The sequence below is a fragment of the Schistocerca americana genome, chromosome 5 (genome assembly GCF_021461395.2).
Source record: "Schistocerca americana isolate TAMUIC-IGC-003095 chromosome 5, iqSchAmer2.1, whole genome shotgun sequence".
Classification (NCBI taxonomy): domain Eukaryota; kingdom Metazoa; phylum Arthropoda; class Insecta; order Orthoptera; family Acrididae; genus Schistocerca; species Schistocerca americana.
The window spans coordinates 527,915,351-527,938,326 of NC_060123.1; positions in this window are offsets into that span (position 1 = coordinate 527,915,351).

Here is a 22,976-nt window from a genome sequence, read left to right on the forward strand (position 1 = left end):
GTTTCCACATATTCCTTTCCCTTCCGATTCTGCGCAAAACTTCCTCATTCTATACCTCATCAGTCCACCTAGTTTTCAACATTCGTAGGTGGCACAACATCTCAAATGCTTTGATTCTGTTCGGCCCCGGTTTTCCCATAGTCCATGTTTCACAACCATACAATACTGTACTCCAGAAATTCTCAGAAATTTCTTCCTAAAATTAAGGCTTATATTTGATACTAGTCGACTTCTCTTGGCCAGGAAAGCCCTTTTTCACAGTGTTAGCCTGCTTCTGATATCCTCCTTACTCCGTCCGTCATTAGTTATTTTGCTGCCTAGGTAGTAGAATTCCTTAATTTTGAATGCTTCGTGACCATCAGTTCGGATGTTAAGTTTCTTGCTGTCCTCATTCCTGCTGCTTCTCATTATGCTACTCTCGTCTTTCTTCGATTCATTCTCAGTCTATATTCTTCACTCATTAGGCTGTTCATTCCATTCAGCAGATCACGTAATTCTTCATCACTCTCACTGACGGCTCCAATGTCATCAGCGATTTGTATAATTGATACCCTTTCATCTTAAATTTTTATTCCACTCTTGAACTTTTCTTTTATTTCAGTTATTGCTTCCTAGATGTATAAATTCAGCGGTAAGGACTAAAGACTACATCCCTGTATTACACTTTTTTTTTTATCTGAGCACTTCGTTCTTAGTCTTCCATCCTCATTATCGCCTCTTGGTTTCTGTGCAGATTCCATATTACACCTCTTTCCCTATGGCTCAACCCTATCTATCCCACAATTTTCTGCATCTTGCACCATTTGACATTATCGAACGCTTTTTCTAGGTCGACAGACCCTATGTACGTGTCTCGATTTTTCTTTAGTCTTGCTTCCATTATTAACTGCAACTCAGATCTGCTTCTCTGTTGCCTTTACTTTTCCTAAAACAAAACTGATCATCACCTCAAACATCCTCAATTTTCTTTTCCATTCTTCTGTATGACACACTTGTCAGCAACTTGGATGCATTAGCTGTTAAGGTGGATGATATTTTTCCGAATGTCAGAGGGTGTGGCTCCAAATCATACATTCTAAACATCAATGTGAATAGTTGTTTTGATGCAACTCCCCCAATGATTTTAGAAACTCTGACGCGATATTAATTATTCTTTTTGTCTCTTTTGATTTTAAGTCTTCCAAAGCTCTTTTAAATGCTGATTATAATACTGGATCCTCTATCTCTTCTAAATCGAGTCCTGTTTCTTCTTTTATCACATCAGACAAATCTTTCCCTTAGTAGAGGCCTTCAATGTACTCTTTCCACCCATCCCCTCTCTACTCTGCATTTAACAGGGGAATTCCCGTTGCATTTGAAACGTCCCCTGTGAAAAATTGTACAAGACTGTGCTTAAGCTGACACACAATATTTTTAGCGCAACGCAATCTGACTTTCGGTAATCCCTACAAAAGAATGGCCCTGACTAACATTAACCTACACCTTTCACAAATCACTTACCTCACAAAAATCTTCGTTACTCGAACTACTGCAATACAGGGAGCGCCACTACTGCCAGCTAAATAAAAGATTCAAACTACGGAAGGCACTAACTACTGATAGGCATAGTTAGCAAATGAAAGATTTTAATACAGAACAAACAATGTATTTACCTCAACAGTGTTGAAAATTCATAATATACATAGCAGTTCCTGACATCCAGTCTTACAAATTTCAAAACTCCGCCATCTCTCTCCCCACATCCACCACTGCTGGCGGCTCACCTCCAACTGCGCAACGCTATGCGCTGTTGACAGCCAACTGCCCAACGCTACAATGGCGAGTATTACAACAATGCCAACCAGCCACAGACTGCACACAGCACAGCAAGTGATTTTCATACAGAGGTAGCGTTACCAATACACAAACCTAAACAGCCTACTTACATAGCCCCCATGCTCCCCACAAAATATTTTACAAATTTTTTGGGCACTGGCCAATACATATTTGTTACAATTTTTTTTCACAATTACAATAACAAATAAATCAAATGCACATACTCACTGATACAATGTTGGTCAAAAGCTAAAATTTTCTCACAGTCCATAAAGACAGTCCTGATCATCCATCACAGTAAAATTGCAGTGTTTTTTTTTCTCAAAGTCTGAGCAGTAAAAGAAAATGCACACGGAAATAGTGGATTTCTATGCAATCTTGAAGAAGTAGTGTTGTCCTTCCAACGGAAAGACAGTGCTGACTCTTGACATACAGACAGGTATTGGTCCACAACAGAGCAAACCCACAGCAGAGTCAGTCGAAATTTTGAAGAGTACTGGTAGGTAGGTCATCACAGAGCAGACCCACTGTAGTCCTGGTAGAGATTACGGTATTGGTGGGCTACCAGAGGTGCAGACCCACTGCAGTCCTTGCAGAAATAATGGTATTGGTGGATCATCAAAGATGCAGACCCACTGTAGTCCTTGTAGAGACAGCCAGCAACCATCTGTTGCGACTGTGCAGGTGCACAATTACCATCGAAGAGTCTTGCGGACAATATAGCAAGTCCATAAACCACCACTTGTGCACTCACAAAAAATTTTTTTTAACTGTCCTTAAAACCAGCAATGCTGTTATCCAGTCCCTTGCTGAATTATTAATACACGTGCAAACACTATGAGTCCCTACTTCTCACATATTGTGCATATATTATGACCAACAGAAACATGTGCAGTGAAATGGAACTTACAAGTTAATAATATGATGAACTGGTGTCAATTACAATTTTGTAACATAAGAATACAATTACAAAGGTACAAAATACATCATTAAAGAACATAACAATACAGATAAATCTGTAGTAGTATAGGCTTTACAAAAGAATTGAAATAAACAGATACATCAGTGTTGCAGGAATTATGACATAAGTACATGCATAAAGATCAGAATAACTTTTGAAACATCAACTTCACACATGAGCATTAAAACAAAACAGAATAAATAATGTCTAAACATCTTTACACAGTAAATAACATATTATTAGAAAATTTCTACAACATAACTCTCATCAGCTAAACATATAAAGCCAGGAAGAACACAAGTATACAAGAGTACACAAACACATAGCAGAATAACAGAAAGGGAAAGGACAGGGTTTGTTTTACTGCAGTACCTTGCAAACAAAACTTTCTTTACTTCTTGGAGATCTCCCTTCGTTCTTCATTATTTCAAAAAGTGCTATCTATACCCGCTTTCTGTACTTTTTTTGTAAAACCTCTCAATGCATTTCTTCCAATTCATCGCAACTCATTCTCTTATATAGTCTACCCCCTCTTAAGCTAACTTAAATCTACTGAGCTCAGATGCTAAACTAAGGGACGAGGCAATGCAGCAGCATAAAACAATTAATACAATCAGCAATGAAAAAAAATGGAAATTGTCAAAGCAAGCTGCAGTAAATCTAAATTACCAAGCAATGCAACATTACAACTAATATGAGCCAATGTGCAGCAACAAGAAAAATAAATCAGTAGTAAAACTAGCTTAACAGAGTAATACAAAGTGAAATTTAGTAGCACTATGCTTGGCAAACAGCAGCAGCAAATGTAATAACTTATATCTAAACATGACAAAGCTCGAGCAAAAAAAAAATTACACTAAAGATGGCCATGTCTAATACCTATGTCTCATCTTAATACTAGAGTGATGCATCACAATTCATTCTACAAAAGAAATTACCAAGTACTTGAAAAGAAAATTCTGTATGCAATTCCTGTGAAGGGAAATGTCTTTTTGTGCTCCTTCGTTTTTTTCTAAGTACATCATAAAGTTAGTATTTACTGGATCTGTAGGCATAAAATATCTATATTAGTACATCTATAAAATTTTATTTTAACCAATGCTGCAGGGCAGCTAGGAACTAGATATTAAACAAAATGAGCAAATATATATAGCCTATATAGAGCAATACATGAAACGTCATTCACTAGGCAAATGGCGTCTCCAAAGGCAAAAGAATCCCTCAACTAGAAAGACAATAAATTTAAAATGTTTCTCGTCATTTCATTAGGCATTTCAGTAAATATCATAAATTAAGAGCTCCACAGTGTAATCATATGTTTTCGAGTTTGAGTGTGTCGTATTTGCAATGCTTTCTACAAAGGAATGTTAATAGTGAGGATAATGGCCTCTTTTTTTTCCACCTGTGCCTCTGAAAGGTACACACTAATGCTTTTTTCCAGGCGACTCGTGCAGCTGGATGCCCACGAAGCATTACGTGCAGGTGGTCACTTAACTTTCTTACCGAAATATTTACGACACCAGTTTGCACTACAGTGACAGTCTCATATAAAAATTTCACAGTTCGAGAATTAGCGTTGCAAATCTGTAGAAACTAAATCCTATACATATAACAGTGTCCAAAAAATATTCGTCGGCATTGTGATACATTCACGCATTTAGACACATTTCATAACTCTTAAAGTACGATTCTTGGTTTCCAACTTACTTTTTCACAAGTCAGAGCCCCTAACCACTACTCATTATTCCTTACTTTATTACACATATACATATTCGTCGACACTTCTTCAATATTTCATCATAATAAATACGCAGCATAATCAAATTCCTCATATAGCATCAGCTTATTGATCATAAACATACCTCAACAGCATAATACACATCGTCATCATAATAATAACATCATAAAAACTCAGCCAAAGCTCAAAAACGTCGTAGCTTTCTGCAATAAATTCAAAACCTAAAGAAAATTCTCTGCTCATTTCAGTAGTGTCATCTACCTCAAACGTACTTGAAAAATCATGACCCCATATCAAATACATCACTCAAAGCTCTCATAGTATCGCAATGGTTCCGAAAAAATATGAACAGTTCACACAGTACAGACAAAATACAATTTCATAAGTGTGAAGGTATCCAACTGTGTAATTGCGTAAACATGTCACTGATGTAGTAAAAAAAATGTTTGTCTCTCTCAGTTAAATGATCAGATAGCTGTGTAATTTATGTGTTAGAGAAATATGGTACCGATGTGTAAAGTTGTATAAGCAAATACCACATTAGCTAGGGCTCCTTGTGATTGCCAAACACATGGTACACAAAGTAAGCGTGTACCCCCCTGAGGATAAATGAATAATACCCTCAGGTGTTACAGATTACAGCAATGGAATGAAATGTATCATGGAAAACCTTTGTATCATTGTACTTAAAATATCTTTAAAAATAAATGTTTTAAGTACAAAATTAATCACTCAAATACTGTAGCGCTAAACTGTGCATCGTGTAAGATAATCTCTGTGGAAGTGTCGTAGTTATCGTCCTCCGAAAGCTAAGTTCCCCAAAAGTTAATGTACTTACCTCATGATAAACAAAAGTGAAATGCTATGCGTATAGATATCTTAGTTATTACGCTTATTGCCGTGATGAAGAAAGTACTGTGCTGTAACGTATTGTTGTGCTACGGAAAAGGCTGTCTCATTGTAGCTATACCACAAAAGTTACAACTAAAACATGTTTTACTTTCCATAATAATACAGAAAAACTGTGCAGATATAAAACAGAAACACTGCAAAAGCAACAATGTAAATCATGTCACATATTAGTAGTGTCGTGATATAATCGTGTAGCTGTCACATAAACTAACCACTGTGTCATCTGGTATCTCACTGAAAGTACTTTAAATCCAGAATGTATTTTCAAGTAAACCAAAATGTTGCATTAAAATCTCATTAGTAGTACCAGTATATGTTCTAAGTATGTAAGCCTTATAGTTGTTACGTAATCGTGCAACTAACAAAGCAAGAATGTACAAATAAGAACACTGTGTCGTCTGTTCACTATAACAATGCATTCGTAATTTCTGTTTAAATAAGTTCTCTTGGTTCTTGATTGGACATTTAACTTCAAACATTGTTACATGGTAACAGTTTCTAAGTCTGACAATGCATACTAGAAATGTGAAGTGAAAAGTTTTATAGCAAAGACTAAGTTAAAAAGCAGATTATCTCTCAATAAACGGTTTTACATGTGAAATGTGGTGCAATCTTTTACCCTTTCAACTTGAACGCAATTATCATGCGGTATACGTCGGTAAGGAATACTGGAATTTTTCTCAAGGTTAGCGTCTATGTTATTTTTTCCTGAGCCAGCGGGCGCACGCGGCTGCCTGCGGTGCGAGTCATTGTCTGTTTCTTTGTTGGCGCGCGTCGTTACTGGGATTAGGAGACCTAACTTCTACAAATTCAACTTGTTGAGAGGGCCCTGCCGTGTTTGAATCCCGCCAATTCTGATGCAATTCAGGTCTGTCATTACGATTATATCGTCTGTCGTCATGTCGGTAGATTCCATAGTTTCTTTCTTGTCGATCACATGGTGGAGAATTTCTCCCGGAATCGTAACTGTGCGGTGGACCGTTGTGTCTGAAGTTATTCTGTCTCCCTTGATAATAATTCTTTTTGTTCCCATATTGTCTGTTTCTATGGTAATCTCTGTCATATTCATTACTACGGAAATGCGATCTTTCTCTGTAACTATTATTACTCTGCCAGTGGTTGTCGTACGGGTGGTGTCTGTTTTGGTCACGATTTACGTTTTAAGACTAGCCTTGTCGTGTATTTTTTCTGTCATCGAGGAATTGTGACAGATGTGACTTGTAATTGTTGTGCTCCTGTTTTCGCGTTTCGCGATTGGCAGCGTCAATTTCCAGTTCTTGTAACAGTCCCTGAAAAGCTTCTATGTCGTCTTTGCAACGTCCTGCTAAAATAATACGTCGTAAATGTTCAGGCAATTTGATTAAGCAAATGCGGATGAGTTCTGACGGGCTGTATGGGTTTGAAAGATACTGATTCTTATGCAACATGTCTTCAAAATATTTCATAAGACTGGAAAATTCAGATTGTTCGAAACGTTTCATCATTATGATGCTATGTTTTACTCGGTCTTGTGTAGCTTGAGACCAATATGCTGAGAGGAAGGCATGATAATATTCTCCTTCACTGTGGCAATCGTGAATGACCAATCACATTCTTACAGCTGGTTCATTCTCCAAGTAGCCACACATAAATTCTAACCTGTGTTCTGACAACCAGTTAGGAGGAAAACAATGAGAGAATTGATGGAGCCATGCTTGTGGATGAATGTCGTTGCCAGAATTCTTAAATGTTTTAAATTTACGTGTAGTAATGAACAGATTATAGTCAAAATCATCATGTCGGCGAGTCGCATATCGGTCATTGTTGTGTCGGCGGTTCCATTTCAAAATTCGGTGCACCTTGCCAATTTCTTTCATAATTTTCGAAATGCGCTGTGTTATTATTTTGTGGCTGTTCCGTATTTCTATGTCCCTCTTCCCGTATTGGGGTGCGAGTGTCCTCTGAAATACGTAATTCTTGTATTACCTGTGTCAGCTGATCTTGTACTTCCCGGATTTCTCTTTGGTGTTGCGTATTAATTTGATTCTGATTTTGTTTGAATTTCTTAATTTGTTCATACTCTTCTGTGTCAGTGATGGCTACAGGTCTTGTGTCATTCAGATCATCTACCTTTGTAGATAAGTTAGTGAACTGATCCGAAAGTTCGGCTACTTTCTCCGATAGTGTACTTATTTCCTCAGTGTGTTTTTCTAAACCAAGTTTCAGAGTATCTACTGTGACCTTTAAGTTTTCCTGAGTTTTTGCAAGTTGCGTAACCGAATCGGTAGATGCTACTGAGTCAATTTTAGCTTGCAAGGTCTCATGATTTTCATGAACAGTAGTTTTCAGCTCTTTTATGGCTGCTTCGTGATTCTGTAAAGCATTTTCATGCCGCGAAAAAATAGGTTGAAAATGCTCACAAATCTGTGTTTTTACGTCATTACAAACTTTTTGACATTTCGATTCAATGTTATGTAACTCAGTAGTTAAATCTTCACGTGTTTGTTCAAGTGTGGTGCCTAACTTCCGAAGATTTTGTTCCGTTGTGTCTATCTTTTGAAGCTTTTGCTGTGTTTGTCTCTGATTTTGTTCCACTGTGTCTAACTTTTGAAGCTTTTGCTGTGTTTGTCCCATTTGTTGTATTAATTGTAATAACAATGCATTGGTGTCTGAAACATGTTCCTCAGTGCTTTTCGGCAGTGAATTTGCACCGGCAACATTCACATTTTGACAAGCGAAAAATGTGTCTTGACTCATTTGAGAAAACGGTGAGAACCCAAAACCTGAGTCTACAGTATTTGCAATATTGTGTTCTGTCATTCCCGATTCCTGAGGCGAGCTGTTGCCGACCGATCGATCGATAATGCTTCCCTGCTCACTACTTGTTTTACTGTCTACAGCATTATTTGACGCCCGCTCCATTTCCCTATTCACAGTTACCAAATTACTACTTTGAACATTAGTAAATTCATTACTCGGTGGCGCTGATAAGCTATGCTCGTCGTCACTATTATTTCTCAGTTTACTTTGGAGCCTAGTGTTACGTTTTTCACACGCCATTATTGTCACAATATTTCACAAGATAACACAGAAAAGCACAATTTGAAGAGCAAAAATAAGAGAACACATTAACATAGCACTGAAAATAATATCTAGTTAATTGCAAGCGCAGCTGCGAAATACTTGGTGCAAATCTACATGCATGCCACAACAACAATGAAAGACTGCAACTACAGTTACGCGCTAGCAATAAACAAAATCTATACTAATTACACAAACTACAAGAAAAAAATCAGAAGATTCCAGTGAGGTATCCTCGGCTAAGGGTCGACATATGAAACGTCCCCTTTGAAAAATTGTACAAGACTGTGCTTAAACTGACACACAATAATTTTAGCGCAACGCAGTCTGACTTTCAGTAATCCCTACAAAAGAATGGCCCTGACTATCATTAACATATACCTTTCACAAATCACTTACCTCACAAAAATCTTCGTTACTCGAACTACTGCAATACAGCGAGCGCCACTACTGCCAGCTAAATAAAAGATTCAAACTACGGAAGACACTAACTACTGATAGGCATAGTTAGCAAATGAAAGATTTTAATACAGAACAAACAATGTATTTACCTTAATAGTGTTCAAAAATCATAATATACATAGCAGTTCCTGACATCCAGTCTTACAAATTTCAAAATTCCGCCATCTCTCTCCCCACATCCATCACTGCTGGCGGCTCACCTCCAACTGCACAACGCTATGCGCTGTTAACAGCCAACTGCCCAACGCTACAATGGCGAGTATTACAACAATGCCAACCAGCCACAGACTGCACACAGCACAGCAAGTGATTTTCATACAGAGGTAGCGTTACCAATACAAAAACCTAAACAGCCTACTTACACATTCATAATGTTACAACCCTTGCTTTTAATACTGCCGAAGTTTTTTTTGCTTTCCTATATGCTGAGTCATTCCTTATGTTAATCATTTCTTTATTGATTTTTTTACATTCTTCATGCAGAAATTTCGTCTTAACATCCTTGCACTTCCTATTTTTTTCATTCCTGTGACTTGTATTTCTGTATTCCTGAATTATCCTAAACGTTTTTGTACTTCCTTCTTTCGTTGATCAGCTGAAGTAATTCTTTTGTTACCTATGGCTTCTTTGCTGTTACCTTCTTTTTATCGATGTTTCCTATCCAAATTTTGTGACTGCCCGTAACAGAGACGTCCATTCCTCTTCAACTGTACTGCCTACTGAGCTATTCCTTATTGCTGTATCCATAGCATCAGAGAACTTCAAGCGTATCTTGTCATTCCTTAATACTTCCGTATCCCACCTCGGGGTGTATCGACTCTTCCTGACCAATAACTTAAACTTCAGCCTACTCTTCATCACTACTACATTGCGATCTGAGTCTATATCTGCTCCTGGGTACGCCTTACAATCTAGTATCTGATCTCGGAATCTTGAGGTGACAATGATGTAATCTGACTGAAGCCTTCCCGTATCACCCGGCCTTTTCCGAGTGTATTTCCTCCTTTTGTGATTCTTCAACAGAGTATTAGCTTTTACTAGCTGCAATTTGATACAAAACTCAATTAGCCTTTCTCTTCTCTCATTCCTTGTCTCAGCCTCATATCCTATAGAAACCGTTTCTACTACTGATTCTCCTACAACTGCATTCCAGCCCCCCATGACTATTAGATTGTCATCTCCCTTTACGTACTGTATACTCTTTCGATATCCTCATGTGCAGCTTGTGAATTCGGCATGTATACCTGAATTATTGTTGTCAGGGTTGTTTTGCAATAGATTCTGATAAGAACAACCCTATCACTGAACTATTCACAGTAACTCAGTCTCTGCCCTACCTTCCTATTCATAATGAATCCTACCCCCGTTGTACCATTTTCTGTGCTGTTGATATTACCTTTTAGTCATCTGACCAGAAATCCTTGTCTTCCTTCTATTTCGCTTCACTCACCACTACTATATCTATATTGAGCCTTTGCGTTTTCCTTTTCAGATTTTCTAGCTTTCCTACGATATTCAATCTCTGACATTTCACGGCCCGACTCTTAGAACGTCATACGTTCTTTGGTTATTCAGTCTCTTTCTCATGGTCATCGTCCCCTTGATAGCCCCCTCGCCCTTCGCGGAGATCCGAACGGGGGACTGTTCCACAATCTGTTGCCAATGGAGAGATCATCATGACCAGTTTTTCAGTTCCAGGCCACATGTCCTGCGGAATCACGTTATGTGTCTTTAATGCTGTGGTTTCCATTGCCTTCTGCATCCCCATACCGTTGATCTTTGCGATTCTCCCGTGTTTAGGAGAAATTTCCTGCTCCAAGGACAAGAATATGTTCCGAACCTCTGTCCGCTCCTCCGTCCACTGTGACAATACCATTGACAGAATGAGGGTGAGTTCTTATGCCGGAAGTCTTCAGTCACCAATGCTGATTTTTAATCAAAATTTAAACACAGCTGTGCTTAGAACACGGGACTGAGGACGTTTTCCCTATTAATCAAAGACGCTACCACTAGACCACCGGTGGAATACAGCCAGCACACAAATGAGGATATAGGTTGCAAGTGCTACTCCGAGATGAAGAAATTATCCCAGGAGAGAAATTCGTTGATGACCGCATCAAACCAGTCATACGATCTAAGGGAAAAGAAGGGGCTTAGTACCCGGAATTGACCGGATATCTATTTATTGCCACCTTCTGTTGATCCATCTCCTTCTTCCCCTTATCTCCTCCCTCTCCTCTATTTTCTTCGCAGACTCTCTCTGCCCCCATCCCCCATCCCTCACTCTCTCTCTCTCTCTCCATTCCCTCCTGCCCCTTCGTCTACCTCCTACCCTCCCCTCTAATTCGACCTCCTCCTCCAATCTCTTCGTCAACCTCTTCCTTCTCCCTCTCTCTGTCGATCTACTCCTCTCCCCTCTCTCTGTCGATCTCCTCCTCTTTCCTCTCTCTGTCCATGTTCTCCCCCATATTATCTGTTCGCCTCCACATCCCGCTTCGCTCTGTACATTTCGTTCTCCAAATCTCTGTGCTTATCTCTTTCTCCCCTCTGTGCATCTTCTCCTTCGACTTCCCAATCTGTTCATATCCACCCATCCCTTTTCTCCCCACGTCATCATGCTCAACCCAATAGGATGCTTGTGGCTCTGACACCTATAGTATTTGTTTCCAGAGTATAAGTAAGCTTTCCAGAGGCTGAGGACGAGCCTTTTACCCATAGCTTTGCCCGCGTACGCACATGTCAAGTACATTCATGTTTATAAAAAAAACATAATAGCTTGAACGATTAGAGATATGATTTTCATATTCAGAGGACATATGGATTAGTAAGTTCTGCATAAAGGATTAGCATTTGAATCATATTGGCCCTCGAGTTCAATGTCAACATCGATATCGCGGCCCAACGCCACCTACAGGTAAAATGTGGCTGCGGCTCTCGTTGTCGCTATGAGCCGACGGTATTGGATCACTGTGGTTTGAGTGGACGTGCAGGACACCTCGCAGACGTATGCACGAATCATACCGTCAAATCAGTGGGTTTGAAAGAGGGTACATATTGGCATGAGAGAATTTGGTACATCCATCTGCAAAATAGCTGCTTCTGTGGGATGAATTGTTTCGGCAGTGCAATGAGTGTGTACAGAATGGTCCATGGAAGGCCGTAGGGCACGAAGAGAGAGGCCAAATCACTCCCCTCTCCTCACTCCCGCGCCACCCTCGAAAGAACCGACAGTCCTGCGTCATTCTCGACTCTGGCGCAACAGTGGAACAGTGTAATACATCGTACACTATCACACTATCGGGGGTGACGATCCGTTTATTACAGCATGGGTTACGTGCGCCTCGTCCACCTCTGTGCCTGCCTTTGACGAATGTGCAAAAAACATGCTAGACGGCAATGCTGTATGCAACAACGTGTCTGGAGACAGGAATGGCATCATTTAGTGTTTTCGCATGAATCCAGGTTTATTTGTTTGAAAATAATGGCGACATTGGTTCACCACAGACAGGCGGAACGGCATCACAGTGACTGTATTCTTACAACACAAACAGCGCCAACTCAAGGCCCTACTGTGTGGGGTACTTGTGTACAGCCCCAAATCACAGTTGGTGCGTGTGTCCACGGCACTGTGAACAGTGTGCCCTACGTGAATGACATCCTGCGACCCGTAGTCATACCATTTCTGCACAACAATGTCAACACCATTTTTCAGCAAGACAATGTACGACCACATGTCGCTGCACGAACACGTATCTTCTTGGTGTCGCAGGATGTCGATCTTTTGGCCTGGCCCGCCAGGCCACGAGAATTTGACGCCAGTCGAAAATGTGTGGGATATGGTGAAACGACGGGTGCGTCGATGTGATCCAATGCCAACCACCACAGATGAACCTTGGAACCACGTGAATGCGGCTTGGATGGCTATACCACTACGATCATTCGCATCTTACTCCATTCGCGCCGTACACGCGTCGCTGGCATCACGCATAGAACAAGTCACCAGGGCATGGCGGACCCTTTGCCTACTAGGCAGCAGAACACGTGCTGAACCGAGGCGACTGAAATACTAGTCATACCTTCAGAACACGCTAATGTACACGTCCAGTGAATGTGAACGTCCTATCTGTAGTCCTCCAAGGTGTGTTGTCTTTTCTGAACGTAATTGTGTATTTCACATATATTTAACACATTTTACATGTGTTTTTACACATATTTCACCTGCATGTACAGGGAATTTCGCCTTGCAATTTCGTCTTCACGTAGCTCAATGATAAGACGCCGTATGTCATAAACTATGTGCTGTACAGTGAGATGATTTTGTAGGTACATCGAGTGTTATATGTTCCCATTGCCTGCGCAATTTTTTGTGAAGAGAGTTAGTAATATAGAAGTAATAAGTGGAAACGTTATGGATGATGCCACAGTTCGTTACGCTTCTCGGTATTAAACGACATATCTCCTTAACGATGTGTCGTACAATATTACACTTCTGTAGCTACCTTCAGCAACATACGTTGGTACAGTCTGCGAAAATTGTTGCAAATATAGTTGGTAGCAACGAAGTAATAAATTGAAGCATCTTGGACGCTGCGACAGTTTTCACTCTCTCAGTATTTCACGTCGTATCTCCTGAATTACGTGTCTAACAATTACATATATTTGTAGATGCATTCAGCGGCAGACGTTGATACTGACCACAAAAAGTGTTGCATATAGAGATAGAAACAACGCAGTAGTAAAGCTAAATGTCTTGCATGATACAGTAGTTTTCCACATATCTTAGTGTTGTTGAGATCATATCTCCTCAACTAAGCGTCGTACGGTGATGTAACTTTTCTGCTACATTCAGCGGCAGTTTTTCAATATAAAGGGCGAATATGCGCTAATCGATAAACATTTTTCTTTTCATCATTTTGTCAAGGTTGTCAGCAAGAAAAGTTTCTTAAACGTTTCAAATTACTTGAAAAGTTCGTTACAATTCTCTAAGTGGTCCCATTCTCAGATACTGAATGACTAAATTATGTGTCTTCACGCATCTTGGGCTACACTGCTTTTTCACCGTTGCCACCTACTTTGATTGATGGGTGAGTCTTACCCTCACAGCGATCCGTTCCAGATAGTAAGTGATAAGTGTACCAAGTTTGGTTGAACTTGATCAGTCATTTAGGAGGCGAAGTTGAACATACATACACAGTTATATACATACATAAATATATACACTACTGGCCATTAAAATTGCTACGCCACGAAAATGACGTGCTACATACGCGAAATTTAACCGAGAGGAAGAAGATGCTGCGATATGCAAATGATAGGCTTTTCAGAGCATTCACACAAGTTTGGTGCCGGTGGCGACACCCACAACGTGCTGACATGAGGAAAGTTTCCAACCGATTACTCATACACAAACAGTAGTTGCCTGGTGAAACGTTGTTGTGATGCCTCGTGTAAGGAGGAGAAATGCGTACCATTCCATTTCCTACTTTGATAAAGGTCGGATTGTAGCCTATCGCGATTGCGGTTTATCGTATCGCGACATTGCTGCTCGCATTGGTCGAAATCCAATGACTGTTAGCAGAATATGGAATCGGTGGGTTCAGGAGGGTAGTACGGAACCTACTGCTGGATCCCAACGGCCTCGTATCACTAGCAGTCGAGATGACAGGCATCTTATCCGCATAGCCGTAACGGATCGTACAGCCACGTCTCGATCGCTGAGTCAACAGATGCGGACGTTTGCAAGACAACAACCATCGGCACAAACAGTTCGACGACGTTTGCAGCAGCATGGACTATCAGCTCGGAGACCATGGCTGCGGTTACCCTTGACGCGGCATCACAGACAGGAGCGCCTGAGATGGTGTACTCAACGACGAACCTGGGTGCACGAATGGCAAAAAGACTTTTTTTCGGATGAATCCAGGTCCTGTTTACAGCATAATGATGGTCGCATCCGTGTTTGGTGACATCGCGGTGAACGCACATTGGAGGCGTATATTCGTCATCTCCATACTGGCATATCACCTGGCGTGATGGTCTGGGGTGCCATTGGTTACACGTCTCGGTCACCTCTTGTTCGCATTGACGGCCTTTTGAACAATTTCAGATGTGTTACGATTCGTGGCCCTACCCTTCATTCGATCCCTGCGAAACCCTACATTTCAGCAGGATAATGCACGACCGCATGTTGCAGGTCCTGTACGGGCCTTTCCGGATACAGAAAATGTTCGACTGCTGCTCTGGCCAGCAGATTCTCCAGATCTCTCACCAATTGAAAACGTCTGGTCAATGGTGGCCTACCAGCTGGCTCGTCACAATACGCCAGTCACTACTCTTGATGAACTGTGGTATCATGTTGAAGCTGCATGGGCAGCTGTACCTGTACACGCCATCCAAGCTCTGTTTGACTCAATGCCCAGGCGTATCAAGTCCGTCATTACGGCAAGAGGTGATTGTTCTGGTTACTGATTTCTCACGATCTATGCACCCAAATTGCTTGAAAATGTAATCACATGTCAGTTCTAATATAATATATTTGTCCAATGCATAACCGTTTATCATCTGCATTTCTTCTTGGTGTAGCACTTTCGATGGCCAGTAGTGTAATTCTATGGACTCATGATCAGTTGTTCACCATCATAGGCTCGTGCAATCTTAAATCACCAGACATAGCTTATTGAACCTTGATAAGTGCTTGGTGAATGTCCACTATCGCTACTTTGCACGCTCGAAGAAGGCATTCAGCAGCGACGTGGACTCACTATTTGCAGCACCATCTCATCTCCTCTTGCTTGGCAGATAGTTAAATCTGGCTTTTTCTACTCGAATCCGGTTCATACTACTCTACTCTCGTCTGAGGAGATCGAATCTTTTTATCTGCATGGAAGGATTCTCAGCTAAATGTTTGTTGACTACTGCTACCACTGAATTTTCCATAAATGGTTGAATGGAAAGAGGACCCAGCAAGGTTGTCTGCTGTACGCCACGACTGTTTCCTTAATTTGCAGCGTTGATGTTCTGCTTGTGGAACATCTCAATGAATGGGTAGCTGAGAATTCTTCTGAACTTTGTTCCAATCACTCAGGGGAGCTTCTGAGATTCTTAGAGCTGGAAGAAGATTAATGCTGAGAAAAGGAAGGCCTTGGGTACTTTTACTTGAATACATCCAATAATTATTCGCTTTTCCAGGTTGAGGTGGTCATATACCTTCTTAGAGGGAGCACTATTGATCCTGGTCGGTCAGCTGTATAAAGCAACAGTGTGATAGTGCGAAGTTTGTGGGTACTGACAGCATATCAGTTACTAGTTACTAGACCTCACATTAAGAGACATTGACACTACAGCTGATAATTAATGACAGTAACTACAACATAAGGTAAATTATGTAAGTGACATAATTTTTGCCTCAGTCACATTTGAAAATAGAACACAATGTTTCACAAATAGAAATACGTAGGTTGAAGCTTAAATACTGGCAACACTGCTGTGGAGACACTATGCAATGGAACCTACTATTTTCGCTGATAGTACACTTATATTGACTTATCTACCTTACCTCCGTGCGCAGAATCGACGGAAACACAGTCACTTGTGAGCGGGCGTTCTAACGTAACGGTGTCACTATGTTTTCGAAACAGGAACAACGGAGTTGGGTCAAGATTGAATGTGCTAGAGGTTGTAAGCACGACAGTGTCATCAAGGTCTTCAAGAGGCATGCTGGGAACCGGTATTGCCGTACAGAACAGTGGCACGTTGGGTAAAAGCCTTCAACGACGGTCGGCAAACTGCGGCAGAAATACATCGGGCAGGTCGTCCTAGCGTCTGTTGCCACGTTAGTGGACAGTGATCGACGTAATACGATTCGTGAGCTCGCCCACAAAACCGGATTAGCGCTGACGATCGTGCTTCGCATCTTGAAGAAGTGCCTGGTCATGCGAAAAATTGCATCACGATGGGTTCCGCATGACTTGACGGAAATGCAGAAATGGATGTGTTACGACGCTGCTCAGACGCACGTGGAACGCTGTGAGCGCGAAGGAGAGGCTTTATTACGCCGAATCGTAACACTGGATGACTCATGGGCCACATCTTACGATCCAAAACTGAAACGCCATTCAACGAACGGCGTCATTATGGGTCGCAGCGAAAGTCCCAGTATGGTGAAAGTTATGGCGATACTCGTGTACGATTGTGATGGTGTTATCCTAACGCATTAGTTCCTCCACGGAATACCACCAATGCACAGTGTTACTGTTCTTTTTTGCAGCATCAACTGCGACCAGCTTTGCGAAAGAAGCGGCGACACTTTCTGCGCAACCCACCCATCATTTTACGCGACAATGCGCGGGCGCATACAGCACCAAGCTGTGGCTGCTCTGTTCGGTCGATGGGACTGGGAAGTACTATACCATCCGCCATACTCCCTGAATTTAAGTCCTTGTGACTTTGATTTGCTTCCGAAGACAATGGAACCACTACGTGGCATTCGCTGCAGAACTATTCCAGAGATTCGACAGGCTCTGCTAGCGGTATACTACGCCTTCCACATCCCTGGCAACGGGTTCTACACAACGCAGGTGATTACTTTGAAGGACGTAACAGGTGCAAATATGTAACTCTTTTGTATTGGTCACGAATAAATAGTTGCTACTATTTAAATTCCAACCTTTATATTAAACGATCTTTTTGAAATTATGAGTATATGATGTTAATTCCAGGTTTCTCGCCTCGGTAGCTGTGGAGTCAGCGCGCTGGACTCCTGAGCGAAGGGGACCATGTACGATTGCCGGCCTTTTGGAGATTTTCTCCGCGCGACGGCTGGGTATTGTCCTTGGTTGGTTGGTTTTGGGGAAGGAGACCAGACAGCGAGGTTATCAGTCTCATCGGGTTAGGGAAGGACGGGGAAGGAAGTCGGCCGTGCCCTTTGAAAGGAAGCATCCCGGCATTTGCCTGAAGCGATTTAGGGAAATCACGGAAAACCTAAATCAGGTTGACCGGACGCGGGATTGAATCGTCGTCCTCCCGAATGCGAGTCCAGTGTCTAACCACTGCGCCACCTTGCTTGGTTATTGTCCTTACGCTCGTATCCTCATAACTGACATTACACTTTTGAGATGGTGCAATGGGCACGGCCCGAAAGCCAACAAATTGAAAAAATTACTGAGGTTGTTATTAAGGGACTGTACAGAGAAATTCTCGAAATTAATGGTTTAATAGAGCTGGTGCACTGGATCAGAATTCTCACCTTTGTTATCTGCTTATTTAATTATAAATAAATCACTACAGTTGTATTCACTTCTCATACGACTCTATACGCCAATGTTGCCAGACTGGATGCACCAGCTCTTGACCGATCACCGAAGTTAGATAATCTCTCTATTACATTCGTCTAGCCCCAATAGGTCCATTGTAGTTGTAAAAGCAAAGAATCCAAGGAATCCATATTTTATCCAGAAGGTTGCAGTAAAAACAGTAATATGTAGTCTTCCATTTGCTCGAAGAAATATTTACTTTTTTTACCGTAATTCATGCAATTGGTTCCCCTACAAACACTGCCAGGCGAAAAAGTGAAGCACCCACCACTGGCGGGTATGCGAATGGTAGTAAGAACGGGCACCAGAGTGCATTAACGTTGTACGTGTTTAGTGTTGTTACCACGCCTGATAGGGTATACGCGGAGTGTCAGCAGCGTCAGAAGTTGATTGGTCATTTTGAATAACACAGAGATGCGGCTTAGACAGCGTTATGAGCACATGAAAGGGTTTGAAAGGGGGCGTCATTTTGGGTCTGCGTTTGGTCGGCTGGACGAATCGTGGAACTGCATAGGAACGTGAGGGCAGGCTCCGTTCGACAGCTTTTGCTCACCACAAGGGAGGATCACCGAACTGTGCGCCACCCACTCTGTAGCGCCTTCACATCAGCACCTATAAGGACTCCCTACGTCATTCTATGCCGCCACGCACCGTTGGCCGGAGATTAGCTACAGCCGGACTAAGGACTTACCCTCCCAGGTGTAGGATGCAGTTAACACTCTCTCAAGGGAGCGTAGTGACGGGACGCCCACTTCATGCCGGCTACTCACATGTCGGACCACTGGCAGCTGGAGAGACGTTCTTCGGATAGCCACGTAACTCACCTAAAGACTGAGTAACAGAGAGAGAGCAACGGCGTTATGGACTCACCTGTCGAGGTTTACTTTTGACCGGTTTCCCCACCACCTGACTCTGAGTAGCAACACAAGAGCACCCCACAAATTCATGGGTCTGGAGTCGTGTCTTGGCCTAGAAGATTATGAATGGCGTATCATTTCGTTCAGTGACGAGTCATGGTAATGCAGTAACCTGGGTGACCATCGTCGACGAATATGGCGGCGACGTGGGGAAGGTCCACTGCTTAGGACAGGCACTACGGTATTACTCCTAGTGCCATTGCCTGAGGAACCACGACTTCAAGTCATTGCTGCTACTGACTGAGGCACATCTGACAGCATAAAAGTTCCTCACGGACCTAGAGCGTCCTCATCTGTTACCTTTCATGCGACAATTTCGTGGCACCATTTTCCATTAGGATAATGTTCGTTCACACAAGGGACACGTCGCTGTGAAATATCTGCGTGATGCTGAGGTATCCGCGTTGCCAGCCAGATACTCAGGTCCAACTGCGACAGAACATGTGTGGGACCGGCTTGGACGACACCTCTGTCGCAGTGTCACTAACCAGGATATTGTGGGTCAGCTTTCCTCAGGAGAGAACACAACGGCCTTATGACCCCTTAACTAACAGAATCAGTGCAAATATCCAGGTCAGAGGAGCTTTACGTCGTACTGATAAGGGAGCTCAATCTAGCTGGTTCTTCACAAATTTGATTCGAATTTGCACTCCCTGCAACACCATCACATACCCTCTGAAGTTGTTTAATTTCGTTTATTGTGCCCCTCACTCTCTGGGATCTTCACTCTTAATTTAAGACATTTTATATATCGCTCGTCTTTCCCCATAACGTGTGGCTATGTTTCTGAGAATTTCGTACATTTTTCATGATTTTACGTAGTCTATAAATTCTGTGAAAGTGTCTTCATTTTAGAAAGTCATAAGTCTATTTTCTGGTACCATTTTACAATTGTGTCTGTAGCGCCCTTATATTGTCTAAAGCCAAATTAATTGTCATCTTAGCGATTCTCTTTCATTTTCTTATTGTTGTATATGTTTCTTGTCAGCAACTTGGATTAATGAGCTGCAGTATGGTTGACAGACAGTATTAGGAAGTATTTTCCTCAGCTGTCTTCGGATGTCTGGATGATATTCTGCCAATAGTCTTCTTAATTACTTATTAAGGGACGGTACCATCGGCATTACGTACTGGGCGTCCAGTAAGTTTTTCACTAAGGAAGTGCTTGTACAGAAATACATGGCACAACATAACAGTCCATTTTAATCTCCAAATAATAAATTCTAATTTTCAATTAATCAGTATAATGCTTCTCCCATTATATTCTGACAAGTATGATAGAATAATAATTTCATGTGGCTTCACTACCTAGTGCAAGTCAACCTATTTCTTCGATTTTTTTATCTCTGAAGAACCTCAGTTATCTTCCCGGAAAAATGGGACCTACAGTTCAGTCGCCAATCACGGTATTAGTACATTATAATTGTCACGCCCAATAATATCTAATGTAGGAGCAACTCTCTCCCCTTTCTATACTGGTACATCAAGGCTCAAGTGACGAGCTTACGGTTAGAAATGGACAGTGACGGTGACTCTTGAGTAGAGTCTCTGAGTTTACAGACACACCAAGTGCGAAGACGATGTCATGTTTAAAGCATGTATACTCAGCTCATTTCTGAACTCTATTTTCACATACCGTTCCTGGCGAATCTTCACGTCCTTGTGGTGAAGGCTAGGTTAAGGGCGGACAGTAAAATTTCCATGGTTCGATCGCAATTCCGTTGCTCTACCTGTCGGTTTACAGACACGTTTACCACCACTCTGCCACCTAGCGCTTCATGTCTAAAGGGGATAAAATTGAAATCCTCTATTTGCAAAATTATATGTGAGATATCAAAATTGATTGGCCAGTTAAATACTCTAATTGTAAATTGCCAGAGCAACTAGTCACCTCACCAAACTGTCTCTCATTTATTTCAGAAGGGGGAGGGAGGGCAAGCTACCTTAAAACACCTTGGTCGGAACAAGGGTCCCAATTTTTGCCATTGGGTGGAGGCATACTGAACAGTGCTGACATACTGGCGCCAATAGCTCCGAATACAGTATCCCTTCAGTGCCGCGGGCACCACTCAGTAACGTTTTGCTAACTCTAAATTATTCTCGCCGCTGGCCTGGGCAAGGAAAAGTCGGGGGCGGTTCCTAGGTCTCCTCTGCTTGTGCTGGTACTTGGAGGCAGTTGGTGGAGAACTTGGGCAACAGAAACATTCGAAAGACGAGTCTGTAAAGCCGCCCGTCTTTGGCAATCACTTTTGCGTTCCTTGTTACTTGGCTGTCCGCTTTGTGGCTCATGAGCCGCTGCTGGGTCGCCATGGGACTATATTCCTTGAGGTGAGCGGTACCATAATTACTTTCCTCTTGTGGCATACTACATCATTTCCTCTTGGGTTAGGACCTTCCTGAAGAGACTTGTGATGACTAGCTGCAGTAGAACATTGTGCCCTAACTAGGTTACCTCTACAAACGTGTGCGTGACTGTGTGTGTGTGTGTGTGTGTGTGTGTGTGTGTGTGTGTGTGTGTGTGTGTGTAGGCTCCTTTGTTTTGTTTTACTCAAGTTCATGGCACTAGAGATCAGAAATGAGATCCGTACAGACGCTTTAAACATGCCGGCGGGTCCTACGACATCATCTTCGAACTTGGCTTCTCTCTTAGAGATTTAGCTCTCGAGTCACCGCTACTGTCCAGTTCTAAGCGTAAATTCGTCGTTTGAGCCTTGACTGGTACAAGTGAACTCTACCAGTGTAGAAAGGGGAGAGAGAGTAAAACTTCCCAGTATAACCGAGAATTCGCGTCGTTGCCACTACATTAGCTACCAACGGGATTGCCACCTATTATGTACCAACACTGTGTGACTGATGACGCATTAGTTAGCAATGTATAAAATGTGATTGGACCGTGTCGTGTCACGTAAAGCTATTATGTTTAAATCTTCGGAGTTTTACAAGCAGCTTTCTATTTTCTTTTTTCCCTCTCTGTGGATTTTTCCTCTTTATTAAGGCCTCTTTCTCACTGGTGTAGTACTGATGTCTAGCAGTACTTCACATTTTCCAGTTTCTGTCTCTACGAGTTCCTCTTGAAAATTTCTAGTGGGCTTATATGAGCCTTTTCTAAATCCTGGTGGATCCTGGGTTTGGTTATATGTATATTTACTCATCTGTGTGTGCACTTATAAACTTTTCGAAGACTGCTATATATTTGTTTTAACATTTAATCTCTGCTAAGAGTGCGTCTAACAGTTACACACATGACTGAGACATTACCGCATCCTTTGAAGGCAGTACAAGAATACGGGGTACAAGGATGAAGTGTGTTCTCTGACTGGTGATTAATTATTAAAATACATTTACAGCAGTCTCCGAATATATTACAGAAATGAATGACAAGATACAGACCCAAAGCCTATAAACGCAATTTGCCATAGCCAAAAGAATACACAAATAGCATCCTTTGTGATTGGAGTGACGTAACAGTGACATTGCCCTGTACGATGTTTTCATTTACCAATTATTGTTATATCGCTTAGGCTGTACCAAATATTTTTTTCTTTAGATGTCACGATTGTAATTTCGACATTTTATCATCGGGTGGCCTGGAAGAAAGTCCCCAAAAAAATTACACCAGGTTTACGTCCAACTCATCAAGAAAAAAATTACACAAAGTTTAAGTATAATTTTTTTCTTGACTGATTTCTTCCACAAAACCTGATGATGACAAAATGTCAAAATTGCAATCATGATAGATAAACAATAAATGTTTTTGGTACAGATTAAGTGTAATGACAAATTTAACCAATGTTATCAAT